The sequence below is a fragment of the Corvus kubaryi genome, unplaced genomic scaffold (assembly GCF_017639235.1).
Source record: "Corvus kubaryi isolate FWS band 111438036 unplaced genomic scaffold, C.kubaryi_AGA036_p1.0 37249, whole genome shotgun sequence".
NCBI classification, from domain to species: Eukaryota; Metazoa; Chordata; class Aves; order Passeriformes; family Corvidae; genus Corvus; species Corvus kubaryi.
Genome location: NW_024581072.1, coordinates 1,178,211 through 1,189,771, shown reverse-complemented (window position 1 = coordinate 1,189,771; position 11,561 = coordinate 1,178,211).

The following is an 11,561-nucleotide window of genomic DNA, read 5'->3' as shown; positions in this document are numbered from 1 at the left end:
CTTTTGCTTTTGCTTTAGTAAACTGCCATATCTCAAATAATGACTTATTTTCCATCTTATTTTCTCTGTCCTGTCCAGTTGAGACATGGGAGTGATAAAGTGGCTTGGTGGGCACCTGGAATCCAGCCAAGATCAATACACCACAGTCCTCCACAGCCTTTAGAATATTTGATCACAGACTTTTACAGACATATCAGCTGTACCTGGTATAGTTTGTCATTATGCCCAGTACAGCTCATCTTTAAGTTCTTAGCATTAAGGAATTAAAATCTTACTGTGCCAAAAAGTAAAAGGGTGTGACATTTAATGTGGTCATAGCCAAACCCTTATGTACAATAAATAAGCTTCTGGTACTACACACCTGGGGAAGTTGAGTCCTTAGAAGGGTAGCTTACATCCCAAGGAGAGACCTACACATACGTAGTCAAAAAGAGAAAGCTATACATGAAGCTCCCCCTCCAGTTTTACTTAAGACCATTTCAGTTCACGTTCCTTTCTTCTGGACACTGCATCACCTAATTAAATCCAAATAGAAAATAGCTTCATTCCTTATCTGTTTTATACAACAGACTCAGGCATCCTATAATAAGAGGAATTATTTTCTAGTTTTTCTTCAAAGCTTCTTTTAATTCCACAGTGCTTACAGCAAACGAGTTGCATAGTTAACAAGCTGGATCTCAGCTCATCTACAACAGCATACTTCTGCTGATACCAAATTTAAAAAAAGGGGGCACGGATGTAAATGATCTATCTATAGACCACTGAGGAATCAGTGAGACAGGTTAAATCTGGCTCTAAATTAAGTTCTAAGTAAACCTAAGCAAGGCTTGTTTTTACAGATTATGCTACCAAGATTATCCCCTTATTTTTATGTCTTTGATATATAAATATCAGGCCAGCACCACACAAGTGCCTGATCTGATGCTGAGGTGGTGGCTTTGGTTTAGGACCTTCTGTTAGTTACAGGACAGCTGTATTTTGAAGGAGCTGCTAGTTTAAGCAAAGCTTCAACACAAGACTTGTAGTATATCTAAGCCATCTGTTTGCAGTTAATGGTAAAATTTATGATGGAGTTAGGGTTCAGATCAACAGAAGATACTGGCTTTGGATTAAACAGGTTGTAGAAACTGTTCTGCCTCTGGACAGAAACTGTATCCTCTGTGTGCACCCTCTATAATGATAATGATTAAGCATCTTGTGGTAGGAGAGTAAGTCAATAAATGTGAGTGAATTAATATGAGATGTGGTTTGGAAAGGACAGCAAAACTAAGCTTGAAATGTGCAAACATTGTTACAGGTATGTTTAGGTAAAAATCAGGAGAGGCTGCTGGTAAAGCCTGAGATTATGTTTGTGTTCTGCTTCATAGAGGCGAATAATCTAGAATCCTGAAATTTAGTCCTGCAAAGATGTATTTGGGGATAATACTGGATATTTAGCTGTATCTGAAGCTAGACTATCAGACATTTCTCACTTTGAAAGAACTAGACTGTTGATCAACTGCATTGTAGGCTTGGACTGCAAGAGGTTCTCAGTATGGGATAGAAGCCTTACAAAGCAGCCTACACTGCACTGCTTTTGTCTGAAAGGCTAATACAGCTCACCCAAGTGTTCTGGCAGAGCTGGAAATCTGCAAATAGGTCTGCAGCATGAAGTCCAAGCAAGTTTCTCTTTTAGGCTTGAGATTTTATTTTCCATGTGAAAAACCAGAAGTACTTTCTCAGAAATTTAATCTCAGAGTTTTTCTTGTGTTCTGTTCTGTTTCCCTGTATTGATGCATGTCTCTTCAAGGTATCTTAAGTCGTTCTTTCAGTATGTTTTAGCAAACATACCCTAGGAGTTAGGTTACTCCATGTTAAAGAGAATGCCTTCATTTTCACTCCAGCAGGTTACTACTACAATATTAAAATTGTAATCTTCACTGCACAACAAAGATCAAATAAAGCAAAGGCAGAGCTGTATCTCACCCCTTATTCAAAGCTATAGTCTGTATGAAGAAGGCCACCTTTGCTTTTTCCTTTCACAAGACTTAAGAACAAATATAATTTTTTTTTCAGTTTCTGGATTTGTTTTGTTTGTAGTTACTTAGGCCTGCCAGCCTGCTGTTTCTGTAAAATATTTTGTCTTAGAGTGAAAAGTATATTAGACTATACAATGCCTCCCTGTGGAATTTTTATGCTTCAACATAATAGTGCAATGTGTTTCCTAAATTACCTTGAGGCACTTGGACTCAAAACAGTGGTATGTTTCTCTCTGCTTTCCCTAGTACATAAATTTTCATCCTGCAGTGCTGTCCTTTATGGAATGGCTAAACAAGTGAAAATTGTTTCTAACTTATTGGTTCTTGTAGCTTGGTAGCCTAGTGAAATAATAAATTTAGATTTTTAATTCAGCTGGAATATTACACCAGTTGCAGAAATAGAAATTGCTCAGCACACAGATGAGTGTACCATGAATAGAAGCATAGGATCTCCTACCAGTGCAGGGGATTTTGCACATTTCCTTTCTAACCAGGTGTATGATTTCTGCAGGCTGATGGCACTAACTCTCTGAGTGTGCTCATGAGGAGACTCAGGTGTGTCATTCATCCTAGAGAATATACAAACAAGCAGAGCTAACAGCGTATGTACAAGAGAGCAGTCACCTGTGATATGTCTCTTGCTGGCAACTAGTAGAAATGAAAGAACTATCTCTCCCTAGAAAAAGGAGGGTTAGAAACCTATTGTTCTGTTGCCAGGCACAAAATCAAAGTCTGCTTTACTTTCTCTGCTTTTTTTTTAGCTGTTAGAAAAGAAGGAGAAGATGTCCACTCGCCTTGATCTCTTGTAAACAGTGGTGCAGTAAGATACTTAACACACACTGCTAGATGATAAACGAGCAATCAAAGCATTCCTTTGTGTTGAATGAGTAATCTGGCCTTTTGTTTTCCAGTGTTCTTTTCTTAATCAACTTCGCCCTCTGATAAAGAGGGAGGAAAAACATTAATTTATGAAATGTAATAGCAAATTTTAAAGGGAGCTGTTAACATGCTTGCTAGGTCTGTGTTCCCTTAGACTCTTTTCAGGACAAAAAGAATGTTTAAACAGGTAGCAAATCTGAGGATACATGACTGGATATTTTTTAAGCTGTGAATTTCTCAATTATTAAGAATGGAATGGGCTATCTAAACATTCTTTTTCTGCCACTATAAAAATTTTCATCATCTGGGGAGAAAGGCTTTCTTATTCTGTCAATTTTCCACAGAACATAAGGTGATATACCTGACTACCGTGAATTTGGTACTATAGAATTACTCTTGAAATTATCACCATCTTTACTGAGCTTTAAACTTACAGAATAAATTTTGCTCATATATAACTTTAAAATAAATGCACACAGTGACAATGAACTAAGTAGTGACTTCTTTGGTTGTTTTTTTCTATTCCACTTTACCTGTGATATGTGGTTCACATGGCTGGAAAGTAATAGCTTTGAATTCACCATGGCAATGGCAATAAAGCTCTTTTCTATCTTATTGTCTTTTTACAGGGCTTGCTGCATGATGTAGGTGGATTGGAAGCTCCAGAAAGAAAACAATTTTTCCACTATGCCAGGCTGTATGCTACTTGATAATATCTTACTGCAAAATGGAGGTTTGAGAGTTGAAATCTATTACAGGGAAGTTCCTTGTTTCAGAGGCAGTATTTTTCTGTCCTGGAAACAGGGAAGGAGAGCAGAAAAAGGAACATTTGCATTCCAAAAAGTTTTGGTGAACTGCAATTGCCTTTCTCTTACAGAAACTTGTTCCTCTTAGAGGTTGTTTTGTTCTTTCGGAGAGCAAGTACATTTGCTTAGGAAAGAATAAAAAGTTTAAATAAAGTGTAATAAAGTTTTATAGCTTATTTAGCACTTCAGAATCCAAATATTGTCTCTTCTGTTCCTGAAAATGGCTTTTATATGCAGCAGTAATTTTGCTCCAGCTACATTTTCTGGCAAAGCTGTTTTGGATTATTAAAAAGGGGATATTTTACTACATTTTCGACGGTAACATTTTGCCACTTCAGTGTTTCTAAAATAGCTCACATAATTTATTTTACAGTTGAGTTAACAGTGACTAGAAATATAAAGCAATGACATCATGGCTTCCTGCCAGAAAAAAAATAAAAAGAAAATTAGTAAATGCTGGAATGTAGTAAATGTAAAAGGGTTGCTAAAATAAATTCAACTACTGCCTGTGGTAAGGAACAAAGGTGCAGTTGGGCTTGGGTTATTTTGTTGTGTGCTTTTGTGGGGGTTTGAGGGGATTTCTTGGTTGATTGTTTGTCTTTAAAAGAATGTTGAATCTCTGCAGCCTTTATAAAACTTGATAAATTTTAAATCCATTGTTGAAAGTGACAGTGGCTGAATGGCAGGGTAAAACAAGCTATTCCAGTAAGTTTGATATAATTCACCCCTAAGGATTTAAAGCACAAAGAATGAAATATATTACCAAGGTTAGAACTCCACTTAAGGAATTGCATTAGATTTGCCCTTCTTGGGTTTCAGTGGTTTAAGTAATCTTAACTCAAGAATAAAATGCTAAGATAAGCCTTCTATTGTAAAAAGGGTAAAAAATATTAAGTACATGTTTGACCTCTATATGTAGCAGTGACCACTTTATTCATACAAATTTAAGCCAGATTTTATTGTATCTACTAAACTATAAAATTGTGGACTGACTTGGTAAGGTAAGGGAAAATGGATGTGTAAATTGCCAAATTAAGTGCTCTTTCTCAAAATAGTTGAGAGATTTAGTGTGAATGCTATGCCTTTAACCACAGGAGAACCATAAAGACTTACGTCTTTATCAAATAGAGCTGGACAGATACAAATAATAAAGCAATGCTGAAATGAAAGCAGAACAATATGTTATACTAGCGAATCTCTTGACCAGTGCAGAAACTTTTAACAGTGAACTGCTCTTACAAAGCCTTGTGTAATGAATACAAATTGCCACTTAAGAGAAAAAAAAAAGAAACAAAAAGAAGAAAGAAAAGCTGCAGAGTTCAGTGTTGACTTCAGACTGTATTAACTCAGACTAAATACTGTGCAAATTTTAAGATGTTGTTATTGCTTCTTTCTTGAGTATTCAGCCTTGGGTTGGAAGGGGCTTTAAAGATCACCTAGTTCCAGCTCCTCTTCATGGCAGGGACATCTCTCACTAGACCAGGCTGCTCAGAGCCCCCATCCAAGCTGGCCTGGAACACTTCCAAAGATGGGGCATCCACAGCTTCTCTGGCAACCTGAGTGCCTCAACATGCCATGAGGAAAGAATTTTCCTAACATCTGATCTAAATCTCTCCTCTTTTAGTTTAAAATTGTTCCCTCCCAGCTTATCATTTTCCATGAAAAAATTTGCTCTTGCTCTTTTCTGTAAGCCCCCTTTGGATACTGGAAGGCTGTGCTAAGGTCTTCCTTGAGCCTTCACTACCCCAGGCTGCACAACCCAAAATATCTCAGCCTGCCATCACAGCAGAGGAGCTCCAGCCCTTGGATAGTCTTTGTGGCCTCCTTTGGACTCACCCTAGTAGGTGCAAGCTTTTCTTGTGCCAAGGACCCCAGAGCTAAATGGAATACTCCCGGTGGAATCCATGAGGGCAGACTAGAGTAGGAGAATCACCTCCCTAGACCTACTGGGTCCACACTTTTTTAGATACAGCCCAGGATGCAAGTTTAATGGACTACATTGTCTTTGGATTGCTTTTAACTAATTCTTCTTAGGAAAGCACTGTTTTCTTCCTAGTATACTCTCCAGTCTTATCTGATAATGACGCTTTTTTTTTGTTGTGGTTTGAGTGATTAGTTATCTTGTCTGAAAGAATTTATTTACCTTTTTCCAGTTCTTAAAAAATTGATTGCACTTTTTTCATATCAAGAACAAAGTACAAGGGAACCTTTAATCAGGCTGTCCAACTGCTGGAATTGAAAAGTTTTTTCGCAAATTAGTATTTTGCAACTTTAAGGAAACTGCTGTATATCTTTGCAAGCTAATTCAGTTAATTATTCACCTAGCTCACTCAAGATTTTATTTCCATCACAAAGATGTGTGTGACAAAATATCACTGCCAACACAGTGCTTCAGAAGATAAGGTGATTGTCTACTTAAATTTACCCATATAAACTCCAGGAAATACAAAAGGAAAATCTTGTTTGTTAAAGACAGATTGTTCTAACAGTGACTTAGGGATTATGAATTTTCTGTAATGCAGTTTTGCTGTATTGGCTTTGTGTTGCTGACATGCCAATTCTGTAATCAGTCATATGGATAGTATAATTTAATTAAATAAGCTTGGTGTTTCTAAAATTTACAGCACTATTTTAATAGACATAACTATTTGCAAGATCAGAGCTTAAGTATCAGCAATTACTAGATGCTGACGATACGTGGACATACCGTATCAAATTACAGAATTTTATTACAAGCTGGTGCAAATGTTTATTACAGTCAAATATGCTTGGGTATGGAAAAGACTTGTAAGGGCTATTTCTATCCTGTTTCATGTGACGACTCAAAATTCTAGAAGTTAGTCAAATTCAACAGAGAAATTAGATAAGTTTAATTAGAAGATAAGATACTTGAATTGACTTGCAATCCCTTTGAGTCACTCAATGCATCATTTTAAGAGCTAGCTTACTCTATGTTCACAGAGAAACCATGGCTCCTGGGGTAATGGTGGAATTAAATAATACCTGGATCTCTTGTGCCTTTGTGGTGAATCTGTGTATGCTCCAGATCACTCTCTTTTTAGGTGATGCATGGATCATGTCTAAAAAGAACCAGTAATCTTTCTCCAGGGCTGCAGAACCCGCATGTGTTTTTCTTACTGTATTTTGATACTTAAATAAATCCTGTAGGTTGCTTACTTAGAGATTTTCTTGTAGCGAATTTATGATGTATCTGCTACAGAACTAAAAGAAGAAGTTAGTGACACTGCAGGCACCTTGCTTTTGTAACTACACAGCTATGTGCCTTGTTTGAATAAAGCTGGTGGATGTACTCTAGTTGTGGAATGACTTTCTTTCCATGTAGAGCTTAAGGAGTTTTGTTCCCTGTACAGTTCTGAGTGAAGCTCAGCTCCTGGTCTTGTGGGGACAGACATTGCCAATAGGTTTCTTCACAGCTGTGCATTGGTGACACTTGGTATCTCCTGTTATTTCCTTCCAACTTACATTTTTAAGTCACCAGATCACTTGAGATATATACATACATATATGGATATATCACTTGCTGTGCTACAGCACAGTGCTGTAGCATAACTGAAGTACTCCTCTGGGTAGATTTATTGGCCCAATATATCCAGGAGCCCAAGCCTGGTGGTCTCTTCAGACTTTTTGTCTGGATGCTTTATGGCCATAGCTACGGGATTCACTTTTCATGTGATACTTCTAAAGGGGGGAAGAGATTGTGGGTTTCATACATTCCCAAAGTTAAAATTCCATCAATTTCATGTATTTTTTTCTATAGCAAAAAGAATAAGAGTGGAAGCAAGATTTCCAGCGGCATTAAAAAATCTCATCCAAGGGAGTTTTTTTAATGTCAGCATTCTCAATTTGTGCAAGGTCAATGTGTGAATTATGGGTAGAAAACTTAAATGGCTGGTTGCTGTTTTACAGCCATCCGACAGAATATTCTATTCTCTAGCCACGGAAAGGACATACTGAGATAACATACTTAGCCTGTTATGCGTATAACTGTATTGCATTAAAAGACATCTATTAAGGATCTGAGTGATTTTGTCCTGAATTTAACCCTTGTCCTATAAGCTTACCTACTTTTTTGTGCGTCAGGGCCTTGTAGGGATGTAAAGAGCACAGTTGCTTGTCTCAAACACTCTTAAGGCCACAGCAGGACTTTGCCATGAGATAAGCACAGAAGGGAGTCACAGGACGGTGCTATCTCCAGGCCTGGTGGAGGCAAGATATGGTTAGCACCTCCTAGGTAATTCATCCAGACAAAAATTTCTACTTTGCTAAACTGTGTAAAAAAGCAACTGCTCAAACGCAGACATACCACTGGTCAAAAATAAGCCCAACTTATGGGACAGATGCTCTCTGTGACCACCAGTGACCACCAAAGCTCCCCTCTCCCTCCCCTCTCCCCCAAATATGCTTCCATGGATGCCTGGAACTTGGACTGTAAGATAAGCCTCCACACCTGGAACCTGAGATAAGATAAAGGTGGTACTATTGTCCAGGTGTTATCCCAGACTTAGGGGGAGATTAACACAGCCTGGGGAGAAGAATGGATCACTGATAATAGATACAAAAGAATGCAAAATTTACAAACCACAAGGAAAGCCAACTCAGCAGCTGTGCTAAAATCAGCTCCAACAGGGTAAAAGGTATTTCTGTCAAGGGGAGATCATGACCACCGACTCTCACCGACTCTCAACCCACTGTCTCAAGAAACCCACCGACTGAAAAGAGGAAGACTGAGCCTGTGTGCTAATTACCGTAAGAAGGGAGGGAATCATTTAACCATGAGAATAAGAGAACTCTGGAGACAACGAGCATTAATTCCTTTGTTTGCTAGAATGTATAAATAGTAAGTGCTTTGAAATACACATTACTGGCATCTTTGACAGAGGAGGGCTGGACACCAGTTAATTTTTAATTGTATGACTTGTAAAAAACATTGCATGTCTTGAAAAGGGATGGAAAAGCCTTGTTAGATTATATTGTAACTTTGATTTTGGTCAGAAAATTTTCCTTCTGAATTTGCATATATGGGAGAAAATGTATCCATAACATACCAAACACTATCAGTTTGTATAGCAGATTTGGAGCCAGGGGATGCTGCAGAGATCACTGGCTGTGTAGGTAACATGTGCAGATTTCTCCTAAGCTAACTAACCTAACTACTTTGGTTCAATGCTGCACAGAGCTGAGTTACTTGATAATAACAACTTAACATGCCTCTTTAGTGATTTATTTTACCATACTCCTTCCAAAGTCCAAACTGGTAGAATAGACAAGGGGAAATAAGTAGAGAGCCACAAACAGTGCGAAAAATACTTTTATGTATAAAGTAGCATTAGTGAAAGAGAATTGGGAGTTCCTTTCAAACTGGGAAACATTAAAAAGACTGAAGGAAAGGCAGACCATATAGAAGAAGGAGTTAGGCAGGGCAAGACATGAAAAATAAAACATCTTTAAACCTGATGTTAGGAGTAATTTTGCTTTGAACTGAATTTCTTTCTCTGCAGTTCAAACAGATGCAATTTCTCTTTCTGAAACCTCCCCTCCTCCCTCCTATCCCTTCTTCCCTGCCGGCCCCCCCCCCCCCCCTTCCAATCTGCACTGCTAGATTTTGCTGGTTTGTTACAATTCATGTGTTTGTGTGTAACTTGCTGGGACAGTTGGCTGAATATATCTGGAGCCAACAGGTCACCTTGTGTCTCATGCAGCAGATTTTCACATACCAACCCACTACAGCCATGTTGTCAGAGTTTCAGAGTTTGTTACAGAGGAGGGTGGCTTTTAAATGGTGGCATTCTAGAGACCTCTGGGTTGTACAAATTTAGTGGGTTGGCCCTGTCTGAAAGCCAGGTGGCCACCAAAGCTGCTCCTCTCTTTGACTGGGCAGGGGAGCAAAAATAGGCTCAAGGGTTGAGCTAAGGACAGGATAGGGAATGGGGACTGCTGTCACTCTATCACACATTGTCTCTGCCACTCCTTCCTCCTCAGAGGTAGGATTCCTCAACCTTTCCCCTGTTCCAGCATGGGGTCCCTCCCAGGAGGTGCAGGCCTACATGAACTTCTCCCAAATATGTCCTTCCTGTGGATTGCAGAGCTTCATGAACTGCTCCAGTGTGGATCTCTTCCTTGGGATGCAGTCCTTCAGGAACAGACTGTTCCAGTGTGTGTCTCCTGTGAGGTCCCAAGTCCTGAAACCTGCACCAGTGCAAGCTCCTCTCCACAGTTTCACAGATCCTGACAGAAGCCTGCTTTGAACCTTCCTGCAGGTTCAAAACCTCCTTCGGACATCCACCTTCTCCAGCATGGGATCCTCTGTGGGCTGCACATGGATCTCTGATCCACTATGCAGAACCACAAGGCAAGGGCACAGCTGTCTAGCCATGGTCTTCAAAACAGGCTGCAGGGGAACCTCTGGTCCAGCACCTGGAGCAACTCCTGCCCCTTCCTCACTTCACTTGGTGTTTGCAGGGCTCTTGCTCTCACATGGTTTCACTCCTCTGTTCCCTGGCTGCAAATACTCCTGTGCAATAATCATTTTCCTTCTTGAATATGTCATTCCAGAGGTGCTACCACTGTGGCCATTGGCTTCAGCCTTGGCTGGTGTTGGCTCTGTCTTGGAGCTGACAAGGATTGGCTGTGTCAGACATGAGGGAAGCATGTATCTCACAGAAGCAGCTTCTAGCAGCTTCTCACAGAAGCTACCACTGTAGCCCTCCTGCTACCCAAACCTTGCCATGCGAACCCAACACAGTAAGGTTTTGTTATGTAGTGGGTTTTTGAAGCTGATGCCCATCGGGGAGTTCATGATCGGCTACACTTTCTACATCTGTATGGCTGGTGTGACAGCCACCCCTCTCATGGTGAGCTAGCAGCAGCACAGGATTGAGCAGAAGTGACTGAGTTACTTGGGCAGAGTGATGGCAGAGCAGTTGGACAGTGCATGTCTGCACATGATGGTCACACCACGGAACAGAGCTGTGTGACAACAGCTCTCAGCCAGGTAAGGTTCCTATTGCAATGAAGTGGGCACTGTGGTTCGGGCAGATTCATTATTTGGAAATGCAATGACATCAATATTCAGTACTAGCTCTTGATAACTGTAGCTGGCAACTGAGTTTTCTTCTTGTGTCACAGGACAGAATGAGGCACTTTCAAAGCTTTTAGAAACATTGATTAATACATGGAAAAGATGTGATGTGATACCTTGAAAGGGAAGATAGAAAACTCTGATTATCTTACTAACTATGAACACCTTACAATCTTTTTGGGTAGTTTTGGTTGGTTGGTTTGGTGGTTTTTTGCTTTTGTTTTTGTTCTTTTGTGAAACCAAGTTAAGATTTGAGGGCAGAAGACCAGTGCTTCAAAACTAAAAAAATGGCTATATATACGTATATGAAATTAGTACAGGGATTGCACAACTCTTTAAAAGTCTTTTGTTTCAAGACCAAATGGAGACAGCTCATAATGAATCCCTTTGAAGACATTTCACATCTGCAGTGGATAAGGAATGGGGAAAAGCATTGTGTCATAGTTTTGTAGAGACACCTGCAGACTAATAGTGTCTAACACATTATGACTGAAATTATATGAAGGCACATTTTTGGTATTTTATATATTCTGGTGATAAGATCAATTACTATCTTTAGCTACGACGCTCTACGACCCAGTTCTGCATCTATTTTTTCATTCCCTTGGGAGTTTAGCTTGTATTAACATGCGAAGAAGTACATTCTTATTGTGTTGTTCTGCTACATTAATATAAAGTTATTTTCACTTTTTCAAAACTTTCATGGTTCTTATTTCTTGTGGTTTTTAACTATTTGTACCATGAGAATGACTCTTCTTG